Source organism: Prenolepis imparis, unplaced genomic scaffold (genome assembly GCF_030444845.1).
Source record: "Prenolepis imparis isolate NDT839.2.m4 unplaced genomic scaffold, iyPreImpa1.0 SCAF_13, whole genome shotgun sequence".
NCBI lineage: Eukaryota > Metazoa > Arthropoda > Insecta > Hymenoptera > Formicidae > Prenolepis > Prenolepis imparis.
In genome coordinates, this window is record NW_028141171.1 from 3,824,716 (window position 1) to 3,837,085 (window position 12,370).

Below are 12,370 nucleotides of genomic sequence, written 5' to 3' on the forward strand. Positions count from 1 at the left end.
ACTGCTTTATTCCAAAAGGCCGTTCTCTTTAGCGAGAGTCAATTAGATATTTAATGCGGTTCTTCTCGTAAATTGACTTTTAATGAAGTTCTATGGAAATAAAATGCGTTTCAAACTATATTGGTGAACCATGATTTTTTTCTACTTTATTCTCTTTAAATTGCTAATACAACGACGTCCGAAGCGTGAGAGGAAATACTTTTCTATCGATCTTTTTACAATAACAAAATCCCTTTGCTGAAGCCAGATGTAAAACATATTTGCTAATTATAGATTTATTATTATTATTTCACAGGCTTTTGTGTATGTGCATATCTATTTGATAGAGAAAGAGAGAAAAGAAAGTAAAAGAGAGAAAGCAAAAAAGAGAAAGAGAAAAAAGAAGAGAGAGAGAAAGAAGAGAGAGAGGACATAGATCGTATTTGTTTTTCAATATTAAATTAATACAAATTACACAAATTAAACAGTTTGTCAATATTGATGCCTTTTAAGGCTCCTGGGTGCTCACCGCGGCCATATTGGATTGTGACGTCAGAGGCGAGAAAGCACACGCTGAAAATTCTTAGATGCCATTTTTTAATGAAAAGATATTTATTAAACAGCACTTCAGATGGCTTTAACACACTCTTAAAAATCCCCGAAAACTATCCTTTTCCCTTTATAATCAATCAACATCTGTAAAATGATCGAGATATCAGACTTTGACATGCGGAATGACTGCGCATGTGCAAAGATCAGACGGACTGGGCTTCATAATATTACATTTTACAGCTGTTGATTGATTATAAAGGGGAAAGAGTAGTTTTCGGGATTTTTTAAGAGTGTGCTAAAGCCATCTGAAGTGCTGTTTCATCGAAATATTTTTTTATTTCGAAATGGCATCTAAGAAATTTTAGCGTGTATTTTCTCGCCTCTGACGTCACGATTTCGACATGGTCGGAAAGGAGCCAGGAGCCTTAATTGAAAAACAATGCATTTAGTTCAAAAATTTGCTTAGTAAATTGCTTGCCGTTGTTATTTGAATAGTTAACGACATCAATGCCGTTGAAACTTTTAAGCACGTTTCTAAATTGCATTTGAGCAAACGAGCACACAATTCGATCGAGCTTGAGTCGAGAGGAAATGATATTTTGAAACTTTCTTCAATCTTCCCATTAAATATTGGTGGCAATATTCTTCTAGCGGAAAGTAATTAATATCAAGTCAATATGCTGCGAATAAAATTTATACAATTATATGTTATATCTCTAATCGACGACACAAAGGATACATTTAAAAAATATTTTTAAAAATTGCATTTATTTTAATGACAGAACATACTTCTCGATTTTTTCATACGATTGTATTATATATATATATATATATATATGTAAAATAAAGATTATATACATATAATCTGAGAAAGATGTGCAATATATATTTATATATTTATATTTATTTATATAATATAGAATGCATTGCACATGTTCTTTCTATTCAATAAGAAATCTACAGAATTTATAATCCTACAAAAAATTCTCGATAAAAATTCTCAATAGAAGCCATTGACAGAATTATGCTAAATTCTCGATTCACTTGAAAATCCTGTTATTGAAAATCGCCATGAACGACGAAAAAGATCCTAAGTGGAGATGTGCAGTTTTATGGCAGAGTCCTTGGAATCGGCTTTTTTCGGTGAAAATATCGATCGGATCGTTTATCGCAAAGTTTTTAATCTTTAACATTAAAAATGTGTTATTGATAAAATCTACAATTAGATTTTTATTTATAAATGTAGCTGATTAAACATTAATTAAATTGTCAAAAATTTAATTAATTCTTGTTAGAAAAAGAAGAAAGAGATATAAATAAATTTTTCAATTCTTAATATTAAAATAAGCATGAACTCTTTTACTTTTATTTTAAATCTTTATCGAGAAAAGTACAATACCATCTTTTCGAAGACTCTATATCTAAGAACAAAAACAGACCTTACACACAAAAGTGATCGAATAAAGTTTAAAAACCTGTCTAAATAGGGGAGAGAGAGAGAGAGAGAGAGAGAGAGAGAGAGAGAAACTCGGAAATTTAATGTGCAATATCTATTTGTCAGATTCACGTGACACATTTTGTGCCGATTTATTTTCGAGTTAAATTTTATAAGATGTTATCTTACATCGCGCAACATCCAACGTTACAAATTGTTACAAATTGTTATTTCAGTTGTTCGACTTTTTATCGTCTCAAACTAGGGATGAAACTGTATAATATTTTCCGTAACAAAATAAAAAGTGAAAAACAGTTGTTGCATGAATGTACGGTCTCGCTTCGTTAATTCGTAAGAATGTTCTGAAAATGTTAAGAAACCAAACCAAATGTAATATTCCTCCAGAAAAGAAAGACTCTTAAAACTTTGTAATCTCTTTACTACGTCTTTTTAATTTTACCGACAAAGAGACAATCAGAAAGTAACTAAGTACTTCCTGATAAAATAACATATATATACACATTCACAGTATAATTCAGTGCATAAGAAAAGAGAAAGAATCATCTATTTTTGAAACTCGGATTATGTGGGAATACTTTTAGCGAATATAATTTAATTGAGCGAAATGTTTTTAATAATAGTTTTTAATAAATGTTTTTAATAATAGTTTTTAATAATAATTTTAATTGAGTGAAATTGAATGATTGAAGAATAAAGAGCTGGAAATAAAATATTAATATAAACATAAAATATCGAAGGAAAAAACATTCTACTATGAAAAATTAAATGTAAAATTATGATAGATATGTATCACATATATATCTTTTAATTTTTATTTTATAATTTATTATAGACGATACATATAATAATCTGTCACAAATTTTAATCTAATAAATTATTACGATTTTATGTAACGAGACATTGCTTGTATACATATAATTTGTAATTTTTTTAACTTTAAAAAAAAGAGAAATATATATATGCATATATATATTTTTTTTTTAAGAAAAGAGACTTAGGAAAGATCGAACGCAAGAAAATTCAAGAATCCTACAGATCGACAGTTCGCAGAAAACGTCAAATGAAGCATAAGCTGAAAAATCGTCAGCTGTTTAGCATGAAAAAGCTTGCGTACATATAGTAAATATTTTAACTCGTATTTTCTCATGTAAAAGAGATTGTATAAATAATCGAGAGCAGTGTGTGTGAGACGATATATCATGTCAGTTTATCTCGTATAATCACATTGTTAACATAGCTGTCTAGGGAATTTAAGGAAATAGTAGAGAATTTAAAAAAGAAAGATATATGGGAGAGAAGAAATTCTCTACGATAAAATCCTTATTCGGGAATATATTACGATCCGAAGTTTGATACGCGTGATTTTATTTCGAAGTTCGTATATTGTCAACTTTTCTCCGGCGCGGAAATATATGTCGCTTCGAGCTTATAAAGCATTTACATGAGGAAAAAAAGTCCCAGCAAAAATGTAAAAAATTCACGCGAGTGTACTCTGCCGAGCATTAAGTATGTAGTACAAATTCACTAATCTTCTTTTAATCCTTCTCGTATTTTTCAGCTGATATGTTTAAGTAAAAAGCAGTTGCACGAAGAAAGGAGAATAATTAAATGTTATTCACATATATATTATTTTCTTCTTATAAGAAATCATTTTACATTGTATTATATTTTTTGGTATATTTATCTTTTAATGTAAATTTTATAAAAAGCTTGTTTTTTTTACTAAATTATTTATCGTATAATAAAATTTTTTAATTATACGACGATTGTACACCAAAAGTAAACCACTGCTATTATACTCTTTTTCGCATATGAGGTTGATGAATCTAGAATTAAATTTAATAATTTAATTAATTGCACTTATTTTTTATTAGTTCCAAAAATTAATGCGTGCACACAAAAATCCATGACGTTTAATTCTTCTAGCCAAATTTTTTTTTTAACCAATGTTCAATTATTTTAATGTAGAAGAAAGCGATCGAACAGCCACTTTATCGAAAAATTAAAAATTTGCATTGCCTCTCAACTTTTTGCACGTAATAATAATAATAAATCTGCGACGAAACAGTGCAGTTAATGCATATACTGCGTTCTTCATTCCTTTTCGCGGCGTTTAACTTTTGCTTTGACTGCAAGGTCTCGCAAGTTGAGTAAATAGTACATTACAGTTTGTTTCGCGTTTATATGCGACACATGCCAGCGTTTGCGTGTCCTCGCTAAATAACAGCTCCACGAGAAAATATATAACGTATATATCTCTCCTGTAAAATGTGCACTTTTTCGAAATAAACCGTTTATGAAAATTACACGGAAAGGGAACTCTTCACTTCTGCCTGTCTATGAAGTATAGACAGGGTTGGGCAGATATGTATCTTAAAGTATCTGAGATACGTATTTAGATATGTATCTTATTTAAATACAGTATTTAAATATCGAATAATCAAGTATCTTGAATTTTGTAATTAATTATTTAATCTAAATGTATCTTGTATTTAAATGTATTTATGTAATTACATTATTATCCCACGTGTGAAAAAGGCGTTTATAAAATTTGATACTAGTCTATGTTCTTCTGCTCCTGTAGAGAGTGTTTTTTTTTTTTTTTTTCGGGATTTATACATTCGCCTACTCGTGGCATTCTATCTGACAAAATGTTTGAAACATTGATATTTTTAAAAGGCAATAAGAATTACCAAAGTTATAGTTTGTAGTGATGATAAATAAATAGAGTATACTCTATGTATACTGTATTGAAAAACCTATACTTAAATTACTATAATATATATGCTATTATATATAATATATAAATTATATAATATATGCCATTATGTCTATTATTTTTATTATTATTATTTTACGAAGTTTAAAGTTAAAATAAATGAACTTATCTCTCTTTCAAAGTGCTGATTTTACTTTTGATTCTATTTTCATACAATTCTACTTTTAATATATAATCAGGAAATTTGAAGAATAATTGTATTTAAAAGTATTTATAAATGTATTTAAATACAATTAGTATTTAAATATATGTCAAAACCAAAGTATTTAAATAGTATGTAAATATATATCAATAAGTATCTTGTATCTTGTATTTAAATATTTTGTTTTGAAGTATCTGCCCAACCCTGAGTATAGACCTGGTATCGTTCAAAAATAATTGATACAGATAAATATACCAGAATTATATATTTGTTGTCAAACTTTTTTTTCTATTACGCGAACGAACAAATTTTCGTGCCCTATCGGGAAAGAAAATTTGTTATAACAGGCGAGCTTCCCTTTCCCAGTAATTGTCCCATTATTCTCTGATACTGCATCGAGCAGCATATTCTTCAAGATTCTTCTAGACTATATATGTTGTTACCGAAATAAGGTATACGCCGTAAAAAGCCCTGTTTGTCTTATGCTCGATCAAATAGGCCTATAACGATTCGCAAATAATCTGAAAAATGCTATTATTGCTCATCTCAAATACTTCAATACTCATTCTCGCATTCTCTCTCAAACATAGAATTATCACGTCCAGATTTATTATCCTCATCGATCTCGCGAAAAGAAGGTAACAGAAATAATTTCAATTTTTTTATGGCTGATCAGCTGACATAAATACACTTTGCAAATTACGTCATTTCGAAATTGCAATATGCGATACGATAATTTGCAACTCAATTTGCAAAGAGCTCAATTTGCCTTGAAGCCATTCCGAAAGATACATACGCGATCAAATGATAATGTAATTACATTTATATATATCACGGTAAGATATTTATATTACGCGATGGCAAAATATATTCAAGTTGAAATAGCGATACAAAATGTATTGGAACAGTATAGTGAGAGATTTTCTATATTTGTTAGATGACATCGTCGCGCAACAAGAGAGAGGAAAATTGAGTCAAATCGATCGAGACGCTCATATAAGCATCGGAAAAATTGTATTCTCCAAGTAAGAGAGCTGTATATACATATATACTATAAAATCCCTCTTAACAGATATTTCTAAGAGCCAGTTTTTCAACAATGATTCAAAAACTGCAGTTTAACAGAACGTTCCTTAATCCATAAACCTAGTTTTATATGCGTTGAGAGCAGATCAGTTAAACCTTAGTTAAACTTAAGTTAGCAATTGTTTACTTGTGACGCAGACGCGATGCAAACAAAACGTTATTAAACTAACCAAAATTAAACTTAATTAAAGCAAAATTAAGCTTAATTAAAATTTAAGAATAATGTTTTCTAGAAGAACATAAATTAATATAAGTTGAAAACTTGAGAATAGAAAAGAAAATATTAAATTTATTTAAAGCATGAATTCGAATCTAAGAAAAAAGGATTGGATTATAGACATTATTATAATAAAATTTTTATTTTATTATAAAATTTATATTCTTTTGCAAAAAACTTTATTTGTTCATTAAAATATTATTTATGCTTTTTATCAGTAAAAAGATGATTAAATTTTTGTTTTAAAAATTTCTTTTATCATTATTGTGTACGAATACAAAGATGTAAATAATATAAAGATTGTTAGTTCTCTTCTTAATTATGAATATTAAAGTTAATTAATTAAAAATTAGTCAATATTTTGCAATAAACTTTATTTTATCCAAAATTTTGAAATGATTTGGTTTCGGCTTTACAACATCATCTTTTCTCTCCTTAATACGTCTTATACATATGTCTTTAAATATCCTCTTCTTCATCATTTACTTTAATAAATTTAATAAATTCTTTATCAAGCATTATGAAAAATATTTAATACTTTTATATACAATAAATAATGAATTTTTAGAAATAATGATAAAACAAAATATTGCAATCTATGTGTGTGCTATAAAACAATGTACTTTTTTGTTAATGTAAAAATAAATTCCATTTTGTGTGTTTACATTTTTATAAATTAGGAATATCTGATACTAAATTTTAGAGGATTCCCTTCTTAAGGTAAAAGGATTCTTTCAGCGCCTATTTTAAAACAGGATATTCTAAAAATAAGTGGGTAATTCTTAAAACAAGAATGCAATTTTTTCAGTGAAATTTAAAATCCTCAGCTGACTTTATCAAAAGTATTTCTGCATTTCTCAATTATTTTTTACGGAAAGTCAGTACCGACCAACTACATAAACTCTATTATTGCTCAATCTTGCATGAAAAAAAAATCAGAAAATTCTTTTCGTAAAAAGAAAATCAATACAGTCAACGACGAGGAAAAAATAAAAAAAAACACTAAAAAAGAATTCTTTAAGAAAACGTACCCGTGCATCATTTACCTTCCTTCGTCTCGTCTTTTCCCGTTCACGTTCGTTTACACTGGTACTTCAACGTGTAATCAATCAAGGGAAGCGCAATCAAAGGGACGTTTTCGAATCGTATCCGCGGAAATCGAAACATCCAACGAACACGAAAATACCGACAACGCACAAGAGAGCCCGTCAAAATGGAGCAACGAGAGAAGGGTGATGTGCTTTGACATCACCTCCGCACTCGACTGTAATCGGGACCGAAAGAAGAAGATGGGACGGACGATTCTCTACGAGAAAGTGTAAGCGCGGATGACTCCTGTATAGGCACGACTCTGGCCAGATTGACCGTTTCACTTATCGTGGGAATTCTAATTGTGAGTTCAAGTGGATTCGCAAACTGAACGCCAAATGACCGAGAACGTTTAGTTCAGTGGCGATTGATCGTTTCTCCTAGAATATCTCCTCCTCGAAGTCCCTCGTCGGTGCGAAGGATATCCAGCGGAAACTGATATCAAAATCGCCCAGAACTCGAGATCGCACAAATAATTTATTAGCGATGACGCGTTTAATTCATTCGACGAACCCGATGACATAAGAGGATTCGCTTCGCGAACCGCGTATAAAATTTAAATTACCTCTTTGGATTAATAAAATGCGCGAGGGCATTAATTCATAATATTAATATTATCTGTTATAAGAAAAAAAAAACATTTTAATAAACTTGTCAAAGAAAACGTCTGTCGTCTTATTTAAATGTCTAACAAATTATTTTAATTACACTATCTATAAATATCAAAATATTAAAAATATATGTAAGTTTTAAATTATGGAATGTTTACTTGAAAATGGATTTATATGTGTAATTGTACGGTATGTCTACACTTGATGGTAAGCACCTTATTCTTTTAAAATGTCACCGATTAAAGTAATGACAAGGTCTTACCGAAGATCAATAAGTATTTTCAGTGAAAATGCTCACACTTTGCTCCCTCCATTTTATGTTTCATTTATTACAACAGTACGATTTCATTGAAAAATTAATCACTATCACTAATTGATTTTTCTCGGTAAGATTGTTGTTTGCTCATTACTGAAACTATTGTTTATATAGTGATAATACACTGATTTTATTTAAGAGAGTACGATGACCAAGATATGATCGACAGATACACATGATAATATTTATTCGAGTATTTGCTGTCAGTTTGAATAGGTAAATTTAATGTACATTTGACAAGCACAGATCAAACAACAAATTGCAAATGCAGGATTATAAGCGTGGGATTTCGAAATCAAATCGAAATTTCTGTGTAATATTACAATCCTGTCACATATGTATGTATAATGTGTAATACCAGAGAAATTTTAATCGAGAAATTAATTTTAATAATATTAATATATAATACTAAATATTAATATTAATAAAATTTCTTATTATAATTAATAAAAAATTCTTATATTAATAATGTTAATAAAAATTATTATAAAAATTATTATATTAATAATATTAATAAAAAAATTTCTCATTATAAAAAAAATTAATAAAATTCTATATTAAATATTAAAATAATAAAACTTTTTAATAATACTTCTAGGCAAATAAAAAATATAAAATTAATAATTATTTATATTAACAGACATATATATACATCCGATAATAATCATCTTGATAAATGTTGTAAAATTGAAGATAATAAGACGCTTATGTTAATCGATGTTCTCGTTTTATTTTTAAGATATTTATATAAAATATATGTTTGAAACGAGAAATAAAGACTCTTATAATCAGTATTTTTGCCTCTGTAACATATATTACCAAGATTAAAGTTCATCAGAGATGTATCTTGTGATGTAGAAATGATTGGTAAAAGTTATGTTATATTTGTTCTTTATATATAATACTTCTACATAAAAACAATATTTTATGTAAAACTCTTTGTTCACAAAGAGATTTTCTCTCTCTCTTTCTCTCATATCTATTTATATACATTTTCTAATCCTATTAAAAAAGAAGCTTTTGTAAATCGCCGATGAAGCTACAGGTAAAGCGCTTACCTATCTATGTAAATCCGCTTTGTATTTAACATCTCATTCTCCTGTATATGATTCAACTATAAAATCGCGCTAATCGAAAGACTATCGCGATATGCAGTTTAGCGATTGCTTTACTTTGCGCACGGTAAACATTTCTCGCTCTTTATCTTTCCCGTAAAATGTGGGATTCCGTTTTCACCTCGAAGAACGATGAAGCGAGACAAATGAGAAGGTTACGACGAGATGAAGAGAGCGAGAGAGAGATGGGAGAGCACTAAGCTGCAGCTGTTTTGCGACTGCGTCGAGCGGACGTGGAGTCTCGTGTGAATCCGAGATTCCCTTCAGTTTATGCTGCGCACCCGATCTGCCGAATTGGTACCCGGGGTTGTTGTATATATCATACAAAAGATCCGTTATAAAATATAATAATAATATAAAAATAATCCGTAATGTATACCTCCCTTTACGGTGCGAAGCTTCATAATAATAATAATAATAGTGTGTATTATTAATATTTATTCGATAGTTTTGACGTTTCGATTGAATTACGCGCTCCTCCCTGACAAATTATAGATCTCTAGATATCGAGATTAACATATCGAACGTGCGGAATTTTTTTCTGGAAGAATTGGTTTTTAAGGTATATTATTAAATAATATTATATTATACAAACCCCCCCGGCATTTTTTCAAAATTTATGGTGATGTGTTTTGCATTTTTTTTTTTTTTTATTCTACGCGTGTAATTCAACAATAATTTTTATATATTTTTTTAAATTTGTTTTCATCTGATTTATTAATTATATTATTATTTACAATTGTAAAATCTTGATAACAAACAAGTGAGGTGGCTAAAAGTAAAAAAGTAAAAAGTAAATGTATGTCGCATAATAAAAAAATAACTATATATATTAAAACGTAACAAAATTGTGTTCTAGTAACAACTGTCGAAACTCAATTTAGCTTGATCTCAAGAAAACGCGCCAGTTTTGTAAAATAGAAGAGTGAGGAAAGAGAGCGCTTATCAGGTAAGCGTTTTCAGAAAATTACTTTTTGTTCGCGAAAGCCTCGGTCAATGACAAGATGCTGAAAAATAAATTGGACGAGAGAAACGAAAGTTCTTATGTATACAAGATTTTAATTTTATCTAAATTTTAAATGTATGTATATTTAGACTTAATTTATTTTTGTATAGAATATGTAAAAACAAACGCAAACTTTTTATATTGGAAGTTGCATACTATAATAATTGATAGTTATCTTTTTCTCACATCGGTATAGTATGACTTTTATAAAATTATAATAAAATTTTATAAATTTTATTTTTACATATAATTTTATTTTTAAAAATTATAATAAAATTTTCCAAAAATTTGCGTAATGATTTATGCTTTAAAGTAAATTACAAAAAAAATGTATAATAATTAATAACATAATAAAGTTTTATTTGTCATTATTTACATAATTTATTTACAGTATACTAAATGATAGATACAGTGTTAGTTAACAAAAATTAATAATTAAAATCTTAAATCAAATGTTAAATCAAATAAATCTTATTTTTAACATTCGAAGTAATTTAATTGCGTATCAATTAACATGTCAAATTGTCTTTATCACAAAAGATAAAAAGCAAAGTGAGAATAATAAAGATTATATTGAAATCAATTTTTATGTAAACGTATTTTTAATATTTATATATTTTTAGGTATTTGTAAAAATAGTTTAATACTATCCTTTATCTTTGGTTGTATATGTTCAGGCGAGATCTAAAATAATCACTCGTTCGATAAAATGCATGTGCATGCGCAATGAGAAAAAAGAATTATATATATATGTACTATTTAAATTTGTGAAGAACTTGATTATTATTTAATGTGACTCACAATTCATCATCTATTATCTCGATGAACGAATTCAAATATATGAGACGATCTTAAATTGTAATATAATATATAACTTTTGCGCGCTTTTCTGTTTTTCAGATAATAATAAATCTAAAAGAAATTTAAACAAAATAAAAAAAATTAATTGACTAATTTTAATATTCTCTTTTAAGTTTCACATAACGTGTTGATTCTCGCAGCTCTTGATAAAGCTGTATTTTATTCGAGATATTATAAGCGTAAAGAATTTGTCTCTGCATCTTACATTAATACATGTTAATAGATTGTAAATTTTATGAAAATTATTTATTTACATAAAAAAAAATTTATTATCTTTATTTATTATCTTTATTTATTATTTCTATTTACACAATTATAATATGTCATCAAAACTAATGTAATTATTATACAATATTTTATTTGGATTAATGAGTATACAATTGTGTAAATAGAAATAATAAATGTGATTTTGTTATGCAAATGCGATACGTCGTAGTTAGTAGTAATTAGAAGTGGTTTCATCCATTTGGCACCTAGACTCCATTACTCGAGGATTCATCTGCTACGTCATTTATATGGGCATATAAGTAGGCCTTGCTTTTATCACACTTTTTTCGCGAAACGACCCGGATCTATCGTTTATCGAACGAGAAAATTCTATCTCGTGAACAATTTAATCAGCTAGCTCCGAATATTATAATAATAAATTTTCTCAGATTTTCAAAACACACGATACAAGGAAAGGAGAACGAGAGAGAAAGAGTTTGAAACTATTTTTTAAACGTCAATTAACTATGATCGCAACATGACAGATTTCTCTATTTTATTTGGAATAAAAATACACAGTTGAAAAATTTGTATTAAATTTAACAAATATCACATGTCCCAAACGGTCCACAGAAATTTTTGTGTTCATTTAACATAATACGGATATGTTAAATGTGATGACACGAATATTGTGTTAATATTTTAACATAAAATAAATGCAAACTTCAAGTAAACTTAAAATAAATTTTGTGTTAAATTAACATAGTTTTAATGTAAAAATTAACTTAAAAAATTGTTAATTTTACATTTTATCATCCCCACTTATATTATAAAATAAAATTAACATTTTTTTTCTGTAAATTTTAACAGATAAATCTTGTCACTAATAATATCGAACATATTTATTGTGTAAAATTAAAAGTAAATACACATTGTGTTATTTTTACACTTTTT

General features: G+C 27.9%; 2 protein-coding genes across 6 annotated transcripts in view; one reads left to right on the forward strand and one right to left on the reverse strand.

The window, feature by feature from the left end:
- The window catches only part of LOC145944804 (neuropeptide CCHamide-1 receptor-like), a 74,210-nt gene extending 66,735 nt beyond the window's left edge, over positions 1-7,475 (reverse strand). The window contains exon 1 of one of the 2 annotated variants that reach the window (XM_083053357.1): positions 7,258-7,475. The gene's annotated coding sequence lies outside the window, so the exon portion shown is untranslated. Of the gene's footprint in view, positions 1-7,242 lie in introns of both variants that reach the window. The other variant, XM_083053360.1, reaches the window with a different exon arrangement.
- Positions 7,476-9,628: 2,153 nt separating this feature from the next.
- The window catches only part of LOC145944805 (neuropeptide CCHamide-2 receptor), a 51,198-nt gene continuing 48,456 nt past the window's right edge, over positions 9,629-12,370 (forward strand). For 2 of the 4 annotated variants that reach the window (XM_083053364.1, XM_083053365.1), the window contains exons 1-2: positions 9,629-9,904; positions 10,202-10,291. The gene's annotated coding sequence lies outside the window, so the exon portion shown is untranslated. Of the gene's footprint in view, positions 9,905-10,093; positions 10,136-10,201; positions 10,292-12,370 lie in introns of those variants that run through there. The other 2 variants (XM_083053367.1, XM_083053366.1) reach the window with 2 other exon arrangements.